At 40.3% G+C, this 14,066-nt stretch overlaps 1 protein-coding gene across 2 annotated transcripts in view; it reads right to left on the bottom strand.

Moving 5' to 3' along the window:
• Positions 1-14,066, bottom strand: part of LOC122553170 (neuroblast differentiation-associated protein AHNAK) — a 106,169-nt gene that overhangs the window by 45,634 nt on the left and 46,469 nt on the right. The window contains exon 1 of one of the 2 annotated variants that reach the window (XM_087991216.1): positions 1,903-1,990. The exons of the other annotated variant lie outside the window; for it this stretch is intronic. The gene's annotated coding sequence lies outside the window, so the exon portion shown is untranslated. Of the gene's footprint in view, positions 1-1,902; positions 1,991-14,066 lie in introns of those variants that run through there. 2 annotated transcript variants of the gene reach the window in all.

Here is a 14,066-nt window from a genome sequence, read left to right as displayed (position 1 = left end):
GCTGAAAGAACACAGTAAGCTAGGCAGCATCAGGAGGTGGAGAAGTCGACATTTCAGGTGAGGGAGGCAGAGAACCTCTACAAAATGGGCATCCTTTGAAGAGACTTTGCAGTGTTGACTTCTGCAGTTCCTGATGCTGCCTGGCTTGCTGTGTTCTTCCAGCCTCCTGCTTGTCTCTAGACCTTCTGCCAAAATGTACATGTTCATATATCCCTGCATCATACTCCATGTGCCAATTTTTTGCCCACTGATGTAAACTGTCTATATCCCTTTGCAGACTCTTTCAATCTCCCTCCTGACAGCTTATTTTCCTACCTATTTTCATGCCACTGGCAAATTTAGCTGCCGCATTTGTCTCCTCATTCAAATCATTGATATAGGTTGTAAATAGCTGAGGCCTCCAGCAACAATTACTGTGATACTCCACTGGTTACATCTTGCCAACTTGTAAAAGACCCATTTATGTCCATTCTTTGCTTTTTGATAGTTAACCAATCCTTTCTCCCATACTTTACTAATACTGCCTACACAATACATTCTTGTCTGGTGTAGCAAACTTTAATATAGTACTTTATCCAATGCATTTTGCAAATCTAACTACACCACATCTATTGGTTCCACATGAATGTCATTTGAGTAAGAAATCGTAAATACAATTTCCATTTCACAAAGCCATGTTGGCTCTGCCTGATTACAGCATGAATTTCAAAGGTAACCTGCCATTAACAACTTAAAAATAGATTCCAGCACCTTTCCTAACAGATGTTAGTCTAACTAATCTATAATTTCTTGCTTCCTGCATTTTTCCCATTTGGAATAAAGGTGTTACATTTGCTATTTTACAATCTGCTGACAACCTTACAGATTTTAAGAGATTTTGTAAGATTATAAACAATGAATCTACTATCTGGGCTAGCATTTCCATAAAACCCTAGGATGCAGGCCATCTGATCATGGGGATTTGTTAGCCTTTACATCCAACAGTTTTTCCAGCTTCTTTTTCCTGGTGGTGGTGATTGTTTTAAGTCCATCTCCCCCATTGCCCCTTAATTTCTACCATGAGGGCAGACACAAAATTCACTAACTTAATGAGCTGGTGAAGTCACGATGGGTTGAATGGTCTTCTTCTCCGTCAGAACACATTTGTGATTCTGTGAAATATCTGTTCAATGCCTCTGCCATTTCTTCATTTTCCATTATAATAGAGAACAAATATGACTTGAAGAAGAAGGGAGTCATATCAGAGATGTTAACTCTGTTACTCTCTACACAGATGCTGGCAGATCTGCTGAGTTCTTCCAGTACTTTATGTTTTTATTGCAGACTGTACTTGTTCATAGTTATATTTTAATCTCAGAGCTATAATACAGATATAAAAAGCTTTAAAATGCCTTTCTTCAAAATATTGTGAACTTTGCACTTGTCAATTTTACAATTTTTTTCTTCTTTCAAATTGATTACAATTCTACATACTAACATATATGAAGCATGAAATGCAAAATCATTCCTACTTCACAAAATTTACTATTGCCATTTGGGTTCAAAGCGCCAATTGTGATGTCAAACACACTTTTTTCCCCTTTCTATCCAAATTACTAACAAATAGTTGGTTGCCATTCAGACACAAAAACATACAGGTCAATGTGTGCTTTCGGATATTAAACCATCACCTTTGCCTTGACAAAGGAATGAAGACTGGCTTGGTTGCCAAGTTATTCAGTAATTCACATAGGAAGTCTGATGCTAGAGAACCCATCCAAGACTACACTATAGCAAATGAGGATAAAAACTGATATTATATAACAAATATTTTACCTGTCACATATCACAGTTTTCCCTTATGATGTGGAATTACCATTGGCTCAAACACAATATTTTAGCAGGCATAAGTCAGTCTCTTACCTGCAGTGACTGTCTCAGGAGTTCACCACAGTGGTAGCACAGTACTCTCTCTCTCTCTCTCTCTCTCTGTTGTGTAGGTGAACTGAAGCAGTAACACCCTCTGCCTTCCTTCCTGCTTTTGCTGTTTCCAAAAGTCATCGGGCAGGTTTATCAGAGAATAGGGTGGGTGTGTTTTAAAAGTCCCCTCCGGGAGGAGCCTGAATCCTCACACAAACACACAGGTTCTGTCAGATATGCAGATTCTGAAAGCGCAGTCATGAATTTGGACTATTCTTATCATTCCAGCTAACTGTTTCTTCCAAAGTTTTATTTTGCTTGTGGAAAACTTAGAAAAAGTGCTGGAGTCGTACTGCCTGAGACTGTACTTCACAGAACTGTTTTAAGTGGAAATTTCCAGCAAAAATAAGTATTTTTAAAAAAATGTTTACCACTCCCTTGATTGTTTACAGCCCACCTGGAAAGACCACTGTCTGAGGTTTTCCTGCTGAAGTTACATGGGGGTCCATTCAGTTATCGGACCATCTTAGTGCCTCAAATGAATGTAAATATAGTTTTGTATGTTTAAGAGATGTCTTTGGCTTGTTTGGATAGAGTCAAATTCCAATGGTTCTTTGTTTCCTTGACATGCTACTGTACAGAACCGAACTGCATGTGTGACTATGAATGTATACAATGATATTTTTTCTGTATAAAGTATATTTTTGAAATTTAAAAAAAATGTACAGGTCACCACTGAGTTTCCTGACAAGTCTCAGAATTGATAGGATCCAACAATCTGTCAACATGCTATTCCTGGTCGTGAACTCATTTTTGGAAGTTTGCACAAAGGCATCAAGTTTCAAAGGGTTGTAATATCTTCCATGATCTGATAAATGTTCACATTTACAAGCAAGCAATGGCTACTTGGTTTATAAGTAGCAGAGAGTTGGTGGATGTATATTGAGCAAGGGACATCATGTCTTCATGGTCAAAAGAAGAGGAGTGAACTGAGGAGAAGGGAATATTTCCTCATAACAATTCTTCTTATACACCTCTGAAAATTCTGAAGGTATAAGTTTTTAGTGATACGTTATTCAGCCCAGAAGAAGGCCTGGGTTTAACCCCTCGAGTTGATTTCAGGAAGTGTAGACACTACCATTTCTGGTCAAAAGAAGCAAAGATTCATTCTCTCTCAAGAATGTTATCAGTAAACCTGGAAATGTGCACACGTTTGATCTGGGCAGCAAATATCTCAGCTTGGCTTAACCTTTTCATGTATTTGTTTTTGATGCAAACAGAAGTATTGTATAACTGCCGATGTCCACTTGACCAGGTAGCAAGGTATTAATTGAACATCAGGTAAGAAGAAAAGGTAATGTCCAGAAATACAATGCACATTTGGTATCACACATAGGTCATAGAAACACAAAAGGAGGCCATTCAGTTCATCAAGTCCATGACAGTACATTTGTGGAGAAATCTAGTCAGTCCCACTACCTCACTCTGACCTCATAATGCTGCAAGTGTGACTTAGATTATTTACTGAAAACCTGGATTGGAATGTAAACCTGAAATGTTTGACTCAGAAGCAAGAATGATACAAACTAAACAAAGCCACCAATTAGAGGGATGGAAAAAATGACAAGCATTCAAAGTGGGATATTCAATGAGCTACAGGAGAACATGCTGTTTCCACCATGCATCAATACAGCAAATTGTCCATTACATGGGGCAGAGTGGCAGAGCAGGTGAACAGCAAGAACATTACCCTCAGGACATGGCTGTGAAACAGGGATAGGTTCAATAACTACACAAGGCTTTGTAAAGTAAGTCTCTTAATTCATATATCTCATTAGTTACTTCCTTAGCTTTATATGGCCCTGAAGCCCCAGCATTCAGCCCCCTGACATTCTCCATCTCCAATTCCCCCACACCTCATCCCTTTCCAGGTATTCTTGCATAGCTGCGTACACTTGCTTCTCCTCCTATCATTCCTATAACAACACCATGTACCAGTTACCCTCCTTGCTCACACAGGTACACTGGTGCAATAACCTCTGTCGCATCCTCTGCCATAATTCACACACCAGCAACACTACTTGACCCTGACAAGCACACCCTCAAATAACATTGACACAATCCATTCTTTCCTGCAGGGCATCATGCAAATAATTATGTTAAGCAGGTACCCAAAGTTGGATAACACCAATCTTTCATGTGCTTGTTTCCATTGGAAGGACTGATGATGGATTTCATGGGCAATAGGTACACCTGGCAAAGAAAGAGAATGAGTCCTGTGAGGTTTTTTTTTACCATTTTTCTCTTTTTGGCTAAGTCTCACCCATATGCATGACAAATTCCTTCTTCTTTCAGAAGACACTCATCTGCTTACCCATGCCACAAAATACAGGGTCTTATCTGTCACTTCAATGTTCCAAAAGCTCCTTGGAATATGGCTGTCAGGGCCCAGAGAAGAATGAGAAGGCAACAGAAATATTGCTTGAGTTGCATTTACAAACTCCAGTTCACAGTTTGGTACAATAGTACAGGAAGATTGGTTGGAGCGGGCTAGATTAGATGCTCCCAGTGTTAATGCACAGAATGAAGGGCAGGGGGATAAGAAGGGCTAGCTATCAGCTTGTCATTGAGAGTGCTGGCATTTTAGCCTGCTCACAGAAGGTACCAATGAAGGTGTCAAATGGCCACCTATGAAATCAGAATTTGACTGGAATTTCTATGAAATGGTGGATTGGCACAAAAAGGAAGTTTTGTCCACCCAGTTGTTAACACACTGAAGTTACATGAACTGGATTCTCATGTTAAAAATCGTACAACATCAGGTTATAGTCCAACAGGTTTAATTGGAAGCACTAGCTTTTGGAGTGCTGCTCCTTCATCAGGTGGTTGTGGAGTACACAATTGTTTGACACAGAATTTATAGCAAAAGTTTACAGTGTACTATAACTGAAATTATACATTGAAAAATACCTTGATTGTTAAGTCTTTCATCTGTTAGAATGACCATGTTAGTTTCACTTCTTTCATATGTAAATCATAAAACTTTTTTTTAAAGTTATATTAGTTTAACAATTGGTGTCAACCCAGATAATATGTTGAAGGTGTTAGCCCTCTGTGTGCAGTTTTCAAGCAAAGTACAATGTAACTCTGCAAGTACAAATTCACCCCACAAATATATATGTGTACGTGTGCATGTGGGTTTGTCTGTGTGTCTGTCTGTCTGGAGTGGGGGAGCTGTGAGTGTCTGTGAGAGAGAGTGTATATGTGTGTGTGTGAGTGTAAAGGGGTCTAAGTCTGTGATAGGGTGCATGTGTGAGTGTGGGAGTGTGTGCGCCTGTAGGATTGTGTGTGTGTGCGCGCGTGCCTGAGTATGTGTATAGTGCAATGGTGGTTACATGTGGTGTGACATGAACCCAAGGTCCGGTTGAGGCCCTCCCTATGGGTACCGAACTTAGCTATCAGCCTCTGCTCGGCCACTTTTCACTGTTGCCTGTTCCGAAGTCCACCTTGGAGGATGATCACCTGAAGGTCCGAGGTCGAAAATCCTGACCCGCTGAAATTTTCTCCAACTGGGAGGGAACCACTCAAGTGTTCCCTCCCAGTGGGAGAACAATTCAGCGGTTCAGGACATTCGACCTCGGACCTTCGGGTGACCATCCTCCAAGGTGGACTTCGGGACAGGCAGCAGCAAAACGTGGCCGAGCAGAGGCTGATAGCTAAGTTCAGTACCCATAGGGAGGGCCTCAACCAGGACCTTGGGTTCATGTCACACTACAGGTGACCATCATTGCACTATATACACACACAGACACTCCTACACAGACGCACACACACATGCACATGCACACATACATATATATGTTTGTGGGGTGAATTTGTACTTGCAGAGTTACATTGTACTTTGCTCAAAAACTGCATGCGTCCATGTAAGACTCTGTTAACTCATTTTTAGATTAGAATCAATCTAAACATTATGGCACAGACAACAGCATACAGAGGGCTAACACCTTCAACATATTATCTGGGCTGACACCAATTATTAAAGTTAACCTGAGAATGTAACTTCTAAAAAAGGTTTTGTGAGTTACATATGAAGGAAGTGAAACTAACATGGTCATTCTAACAGATGAAAGACTTAATAAACAGTCAAGGTATTTTTCAATGTATAATTTTAGTTACATCACACTGTAAACTTTTGCTATAAATTCTGTGTCTTACAATTGTGTACTCCACAACCACCTGATGAAGGAGCAGCGCTCCGAAAGCTAGTGCTTCCAATTAAACCTGTTGGACTATAACCTGGTGTTGTGTGATTTTTAACTTTGAACACCCAGTCCAACCAGCATCTCTAAATCATGGATTCTCGTGGGTTCTGCAAGGCAGTTTTTCTCAGTGCACTGGCCTGACAGTCAGCGGTTATACACACAAACTTCAGCAAAGCAATTGACAAAGTTCCTTCTGATAGATGAGTTATTAAAGTCAGATCACATTGGACCCAGGGGAACCAGCCAACTGGATACAAAATTGATTGAAGGAAGGAAATAGAGCATGGTGGTAGAGGGTTACTTTTCGAACTGGAGACCTGTGACTAGCAGTGTGCCGCAAGGATCAGTGCCGGGGGATCCATTGTTTTTCACCATTTTTATAAATGACTTGGATGTGAATACAGGAGGCCTGGTGAGTAGGTTTTCAGATGACACCAAAATAGGTAGTATAGTGGACAGTGAAGAAGATTGTCCCAGAGTACAACTGGGACCTTGATCAGATGGGCCAATGGGCCAAGAAGTGGCAGGTGGAGTTTAATTTAGATAAATGTGAGATGTTGTAAACCAGGGAGGTTGTTTACAGTTAATGGTAGACCCCTGGGAAGTGTTGCCGAACAGAGATCTAAGGGTTCCAGTGCATTGTTCCTGGAAAGTAGAGGTGGAAGTAGACAGAGTGGTGAAAGCCTTTGCCTTGGCTTCATTGATCAGAACATTGAGTGAAGGAGTTGGGACACCATGTTGCAGCTGTACAGGACATTGTTAAACTTGAGAGGGTGCAGAAAAAAATTTACAAAGATGCTGCTGGGACTGGAGAGTTTGAGATATAGGGAGAAGCTGAATAGGTTAGGGCCTTTTTCCCTGGAGTGTCAGAGAATGAGGGGTGACTTTATAGAGGTTTATAAAATCATGAGGGGCAAAGATAGAGTGAATAGCCATGGTCTTTTTGCTCAGGTGGGTGAGTCCAAATCTAGATGGCATTGATTTATGGTGAGAGAAGAAAAATTTAAGAAGAACTTGAAGGCTAACTTTTCATGAAGAGGGCCATTTGTGTGGAACGAACTGCCAAAGGAAGTGTTGGAGGTGAGTACAATTACAACATTTAAAAGGCATCTTGATGAATGGGAAGGATTCAGAGGGATTTGGGCCAAATGCTGGCAAATCTAGGTCAGATTGAAATATCTGGTCAGCACAGACGAGTTGGTCCCAAAGGTTTGTTTCCATGCTATATGTCTCTGTGATTCTGATAACTAAGAGCATGTCAGTCCTTAAGGTAAGGATCCTTCCAAATAACATTTATGAGGCCTGCTGCCTGATTATTGTGCACAGGATTTGCTTGGCAGGTTTTGGACATTTCTTATGCATGCATGGACGCCAGTTTCTCATAAGGACCTGAACTGGCCTTTATTAATACATTTTAGTGCTGCTTGCATTTTTGTGAAGAGAACCAGGTGAATGCTTAGACATTGCGCTGCACCTGTCGACTGTGTAGTGCTCATTTTTGGACTAGGAGTTGAGCCAGATACATACCAATTTCTACTTCATTTTGTCCTATGTTTGCAAAATTGTTTTCATATGTGTGAGTTTATGCAAACTATGAAGTTAGAGGAACTACAGTGGGTGGATTCTGGACAACATGTTTTTATTGCCTCATTTACATTCCATGAGATCCTCAGTGGAAATGTAAGTGCACAGCAGACATTAAAATACCATTGCAGGTATTGCCACACAGGCTGGAGGTAAAAGTTGGAGGTGGTAAGTACCATATGGTTATCACAACACAACATCCCATTGTGTGTTAAAATGGTGTCTGGTTTACAGTAAGATTCAATACTAAGTAGACCTCAGGTTTCTTACTGGAACATATTTGGCCAAATTAAAAGTGCAAGCATGAGAAGACGGCATAAATGTATTTTGATAATATTTTACATCATCAAGAGTGAAGTTTAAAAAGAAAAATTTAAAACACTGTTTCCAGATCTTTTCTATAAATTTATCATGTTACACATCATAAATAGACCCTTTATTTTTATTGCTTCTTAGGATATGAGTATGGCTGGAAAAGCTAGCATTTGTTGCTCAGTCCCAGGTGCCCTTTTAAAGGGAGTGATTTGCAAGGCTATTTCAGACTGCAGTTAAGGATCTATGACTTTGGCATGAAAGGGATGGTGATGTAAGACCAGAAAAGTTCAGGACAATAAAGAATCGTGAATTTTATGACCATCTTTCAAACGTTTTAGTTGTGTTTCCATTTTCAAATGGTGATTGTTTAATGTTAACTTGCATTCTCTGCATTGTTAGCCCAAACTTCTAGATTACTAATCCAATGCCATAACCATTCTATTACGTGGAGGTGTTGGTGTTGGTGTTGGACTGGGGTGGACCAGGTCAGAAGTCAGATGACACCAGGTTATAGTCCAACAGGTTTATTTGAAATCACAAGCTTTTCGAGCGCTGGCCCTTCATTACCTTATCTCACCTAACATCTACATTCCCAGATAACAAGAAGTAGTTAATTTTGCTCATTGGGAAGCCTGAAAGGAACCAGTGTTCAAAACGTTCATATTCCAACACTCTAGTTTAAGATAAACGCCCTCCCTTCGTCTAAGTTACCTGAAACCATTAACATTTTAAATCCTTCGATCATATCCTTTGAACTTCAGAAGCAAACTAATATTTAAAGAGCCCTGTCTATTTCTAATTTGTAGCCAATTTAATATCACAGTAAATTCTATCAAAGGAATGTGTTTCAAAGTTAGATAAATATTTTCTTTTCATTTGCGTTCTCAATAAAAAAACCAAAACATTCAATTTGTTATATAAAGAAATAAAGGAAAAACCATGCAAATAAAGTTCTTGGCTGTGGTTAAAAGCTATCTAGATAGAAGTGCAGGAAAGAGGCAGGTCTAACTTTGACAGAGATTTGGCTAAATTGTAAACCAACCTTTAAGTATCAAACTTCATTGACACAATTTACATTTTGTTTAGTTTAGTGCTAATCGGCACTCTGTGCCAACATGTGAGTGACAACATTTCAATATCGCACTCATAATAACTTCTTATCTATCATGTTATAAGCTTGCTGCTTTAAATAGATCAGAGACAACTGACTTTATTAAAATATACATTTTCCATTCAGTAACTGTACCAAAACTTGGAGCAACTGTTACAACCAAGGCATCTACAAACTGTACAGAGACAAAAGTGGTTACTAGAAGAGAAAATGATGCAAAGGATCACAGAAAGTGAACGCATGTGTCGCACTGTAACAGGAGACCACCACTCATTGACATACCTAGATATAGATCATTATAACACAGTACTGGCCTCTTGGGCCTTGCTGTTGTGCCGGCCTTCAAACACGTTGAAAAGAAAATGAAATCAGCAACAAGTCCGATCTTCAGTGCCTCAGAGGAAGCACAGTTAGGACTTCAGATCCTTATTTGCTCAGTTCCCCAATTTAAATCAATGTTGAGGGAGGAGAGCTTCATTACCTTTCTTCGAAAGAATAAGGGAAACCAGAAAATGCTTCAGCAAGTTCTCCTGGCAATTGACCATAGGTGGCATAACTGAAAACCTGAAGGTTTGCATTTTCTATCACTTTTCTATCCTTATAGAAAATGCGCAAGTAATTGATCAGGACTGAACACTGTTGACTGCACTGTTAGATTTCAGCGGTAAGCTGGTATGTTTACTAAGTTCCTTTAAAGATTTTGTAAAGAATCACAGCTTCAAGCATCAAATCAGTTTACTTTGTGATAAAAGGCAGCATACCTTAGGTTGGACTTTATTAATATACTTTCTGCATGTGTAATACAATAACTTTAGAAACACAGGAAGGGATAAGGTTAACAGGTTAACAGAGTCTGTCAAGCCAATCTGTTATTTTGATCATTTTTAACATTTATACTTTCTCCAATACCTTTCTTACCAAATATATATTCCAAATATCCTTGAAGGTACAAAACTATTCAATGAAATCTAGAATGGAAAACATGAAGTGATCTGAAGTAAATTCCTAACTCAGTGTAATGGCAATTGGTTATATTTGTTTTGATCCAAGTTAAGTTATTTTTAGGAGAGAGCAGCAGATTTAATGTTTTGAGTCCAATATGATGCTTCTTCTAAGTCACAGAGTCATAGAGTCATAAAGATGTACATCACGGAAACAGACACTTCAGTTCAACTAGTCCATGCCAACCAGACATCCTAAATTAATCTCGTCCCATTTGCCAGCATTTGGCCCATATCCCTCTAAACCCTTCCTATTCATATACTCAAGCAGATGCCTTTTAAATTTTGTAATTGTATCAGCCTCCATTACTTCAGCTGGCAGCTCATTCCATACATGAACCATCCTCTCCATGAAAAAGTTGCCCCTTAGGTCCCCTATAAATCTTTCCCCCTCACCTTAAACCTATGCCCTCTAGTTCTGTACTACCCCACCCCAGGGAAAAGATCCTGAGTATTTAGCCTATCCATGCCCCTCATGATTTTATAAACAGCTATAAGGTCACCCCTCAGTCTCCAATACTCCAGGGAAAACAGCCCCAGCCTATTTAGCCTCTCTCTATAGCTCAAACCCCCCACGCTGGCAACATGGTTGTAAATCTTCTCTGAACACTCTCAAGTTTCACAAGTTTCAAACCAATGGACTTCCAGAAGGCTTATGATGAAGTCCCACACAAGACACTGCTAGCTAATGTAGAAGCCCACAGAACGAGGGCAAATTATTGACATGGATAGGACATTAGGTGAAAATGAGGACTGCTGGAGATCGGAATCAAGATTAGAGTGGTGTTGGAAAAGCACAACAGATCAGGCAGCATCCGAGGAGCAGGAAAATCGCGTTTCGGCTCCTGCCCAAAATGTTGATTTTCCTGCTCCATGGATAGGAAATTACTTGAGTGGCTGGAAACAGAACTGTAATAATGGGCAAGTACTCAAATTGGCAGGCCGTGACTAGTGGCGTCCCACAGAAAACTGTCTTAGAGTGTCAATTATTCACAATATTCATTAATGACTTGAATAATGGCATGAGAAGTCAAATGCACAAATCTGCCATTGGCACTAAATTGGGCAGCATTGTGGACAGTATTGCCGACACCATAAAATTGCAACAGGATACTGATAGATTAGGTGAATGGACAAAGCTATGGCAGGTGGATTTTACTATAAGCAAACGTGAAGATATCCATTTTGGACCAAAAATGATAGATCGTCACCACAGGAATGCCAACACCAACCCAAACATATAAATAAAAAGCAGGAATCATGTATAGTGCTTCGCCTGAGGTCCACTGAAGATGTAGGGTGACAAAACCTTCCAGCTCGGCAAGCAAATCTACATCCATAGATCAGGGTATTCTTTAGAAGGAACAAAGTTAAATGCAGTGGATGTCCAACAAGTTTTGGGGTTCAGATTTATTACACTTTAAAGTGCCAGGAATGTGTGCACAAAATAGTCAAGGAGGTTAATGGAATGCTGGCGTTCATATCTAAGGGGCTGGAGTGTAATGATGCAGATGTTATGCTGTAGTTATACAAAACCATAGTTGGACCCTACTTTGAGTGCTGTGAGCAGAATTGGACACCACTCTCCAGGAAGGATGTTTTGGCCCTGGAGAGAGTTCGACACAGGTTTTACAAGGATGACACCTGGACTTCAGAGGTTAGGTTATGAGACAAATTAGGCCTTTATTCTTTAGAATTTGGACAGTTAAGTGGTGATCTAATCAAGATTTTCAAGATATCAACAGGGAAAGACAGGGTAGATAAAGATAATCTATTCCCTCTGGTTGAAAATTCTCGAACCAGGGGCCGTAGTGTAAGAATTAGGGCCAGGCCATTCGGGAGAGAATTAGAAAGCACTTCTAGACACAATCAATAATGGAGGTTTGGAATTATTTCTCTCAAACTGTGGTGGATGCTAATTCAGTTGTTAAATTTGAACCTAAGATAGACAATGTTTTATTGAGCAATGGTATCAAGGGAAATGGGTTCAAGGCAGGCAAATGGAGTAAGGCCACAGATTAGCCATAATCTCATTGGTGGAGCAAGCTCAAGGGACTGAATGACCCACTCCTGTTATTTTGTTCATCAGAATTGAATCAGTTCCAAAGAAATTATATCAGATCGAAACAGTAACTCTATTTCTCTCTCCACTGATGCTGCCAGACTCAGTTGAGTTTCTCGAGCATTTTCTGTTTTTAATTCAGATTTCCAGAATTCACATTATTTTGCTTTTATTTAAGTTATTTTCAGGTGCAGCTTGGCCTGTCAACCTTTGAAAAACATGGCAGTACAAATGTGGAGAGGCATAAACTATCTTTCATGCACATGTGCAGGATCATTATCCTGTGGTTATCAAATCAGGTGGGTTAGATCTGCAACAAAGTCCCATTTATTCATTGAGCTCCTATCTCCTTCAGCCAGGAATTTCATCCATCCGTAAAACATACAGGTTAATGAAATGCTGGCCTGGCCTCTGCACTGACCTACCTATGATGAATTTTATACAATCTTTCACACTGATTGTTCCCACAAACTGATAAAATATGATTGTGCTGCCACACATTTATTTTTCTAACCATCATAAGGTAAGTTAGAAAAGGGCTATCACAATTCACTTCAAAATATTTCTAAATTATTAAATTCTTTGTTGAGAAAGATGACTTACATTTGCATAATGCTTTTAAAGGAAGGAAACATTCCTATTGAATTTCACAGAGCTTAAATACAGGGGTGGCAGCATGGAGTCCTTCAGTACATAAGACTCAAAGGGCAAACTCCTGGCACCACATTAGGCTATGTATAAGCAGACAGAGAGCTCACTAACTTAAGCAACAATGTTTAATTTTATCACACAACCATGTTTGCTGCTTTAACAGAGAATCATAGAACATCACGGCACAGAAAGAGGCAATTCTGCCCATTCTGCATGTGCTTGTTCTTTGGATAGGGCATCAATGTGGACTTCAACAGTTTCCTCATTTCCCCTTCCCCCACCTCACCCTAGTTCCAAACTTCCAGCTCAGCACTGTCCCCATGACTTGTCCTACCTGCCTATCTTCTTTTCCACCTATCCACTCCACCCTCCTCCCTGACCTATCACCTTCATCCCCTCCCCCACTCACCTATTGTACTCTATGCTACTTTCTCCCCACCCCCACCCTCCTCTAGCTTATCTCTCCACACTTCAGGCTCTCTGCCTTTATTCCTGATGAAGGGCTTTTGCCCGAAATGTCGATTTTGCTGCTCCTCGGATGCTGCCTAAATTGCTGTGCTCTTCCAGCACCACTGATCCAGAATCTGGTTTCCAGCATCTGCAGTCATTGTTTTTACCTTTGGAAGAGATATCCAATTCATTTCACTTTCTGCCTTCCTCGTTGTCCAACTAACTTTTCCTTATTCAATTCCCTTAACATTGACAGTTTCCAGCTCTTTTTCAAATAATACATTAAAGATACAACTCAGTGTATAAAAACATTTCATCATATATACTTACTTTCGTATATACTTCCCTTGATATATACTTGCCTTCCCAATTCATTTTCCAATTATCTTAAATCCACATTTCTTGGTAACCAATCCTATGGGCTGAGGATGGTGTGCCAAGCAGGCCAAGATAAAAGGTAGGGAGGAGGGACTTGGGGGAGGGACATTGGGAATGCGATAGGTGGAAGGAGGTTAAGGTAAGGGAGATAGGCCGGAGAGGGAGTGGGGGGCAGTGAGGTCGGGAAGAAGATTACAGGTCAAGAAGGCGGTGCTGAGTCTGAGGGTTGGGACTGAGAAAAGATGGGGGGAGGGGAAATGAGGAAGCTGGAGAAATCTGCATTCATCCCTTGTGGTTGGAGGGTTCCTAGGCGAAAGATGAGTTGCCCTTCCTCCAGGCGTCGTGTTGCC

This window comes from Chiloscyllium plagiosum, unplaced genomic scaffold (genome assembly GCF_037043375.1).
Source record: "Chiloscyllium plagiosum isolate Xiang-an unplaced genomic scaffold, Cpla_swu_hap1 HiC_scaffold_10, whole genome shotgun sequence".
NCBI lineage: Eukaryota > Metazoa > Chordata > Chondrichthyes > Orectolobiformes > Hemiscylliidae > Chiloscyllium > Chiloscyllium plagiosum.
This window is presented reverse-complemented; position numbering and strand designations above follow the sequence as displayed.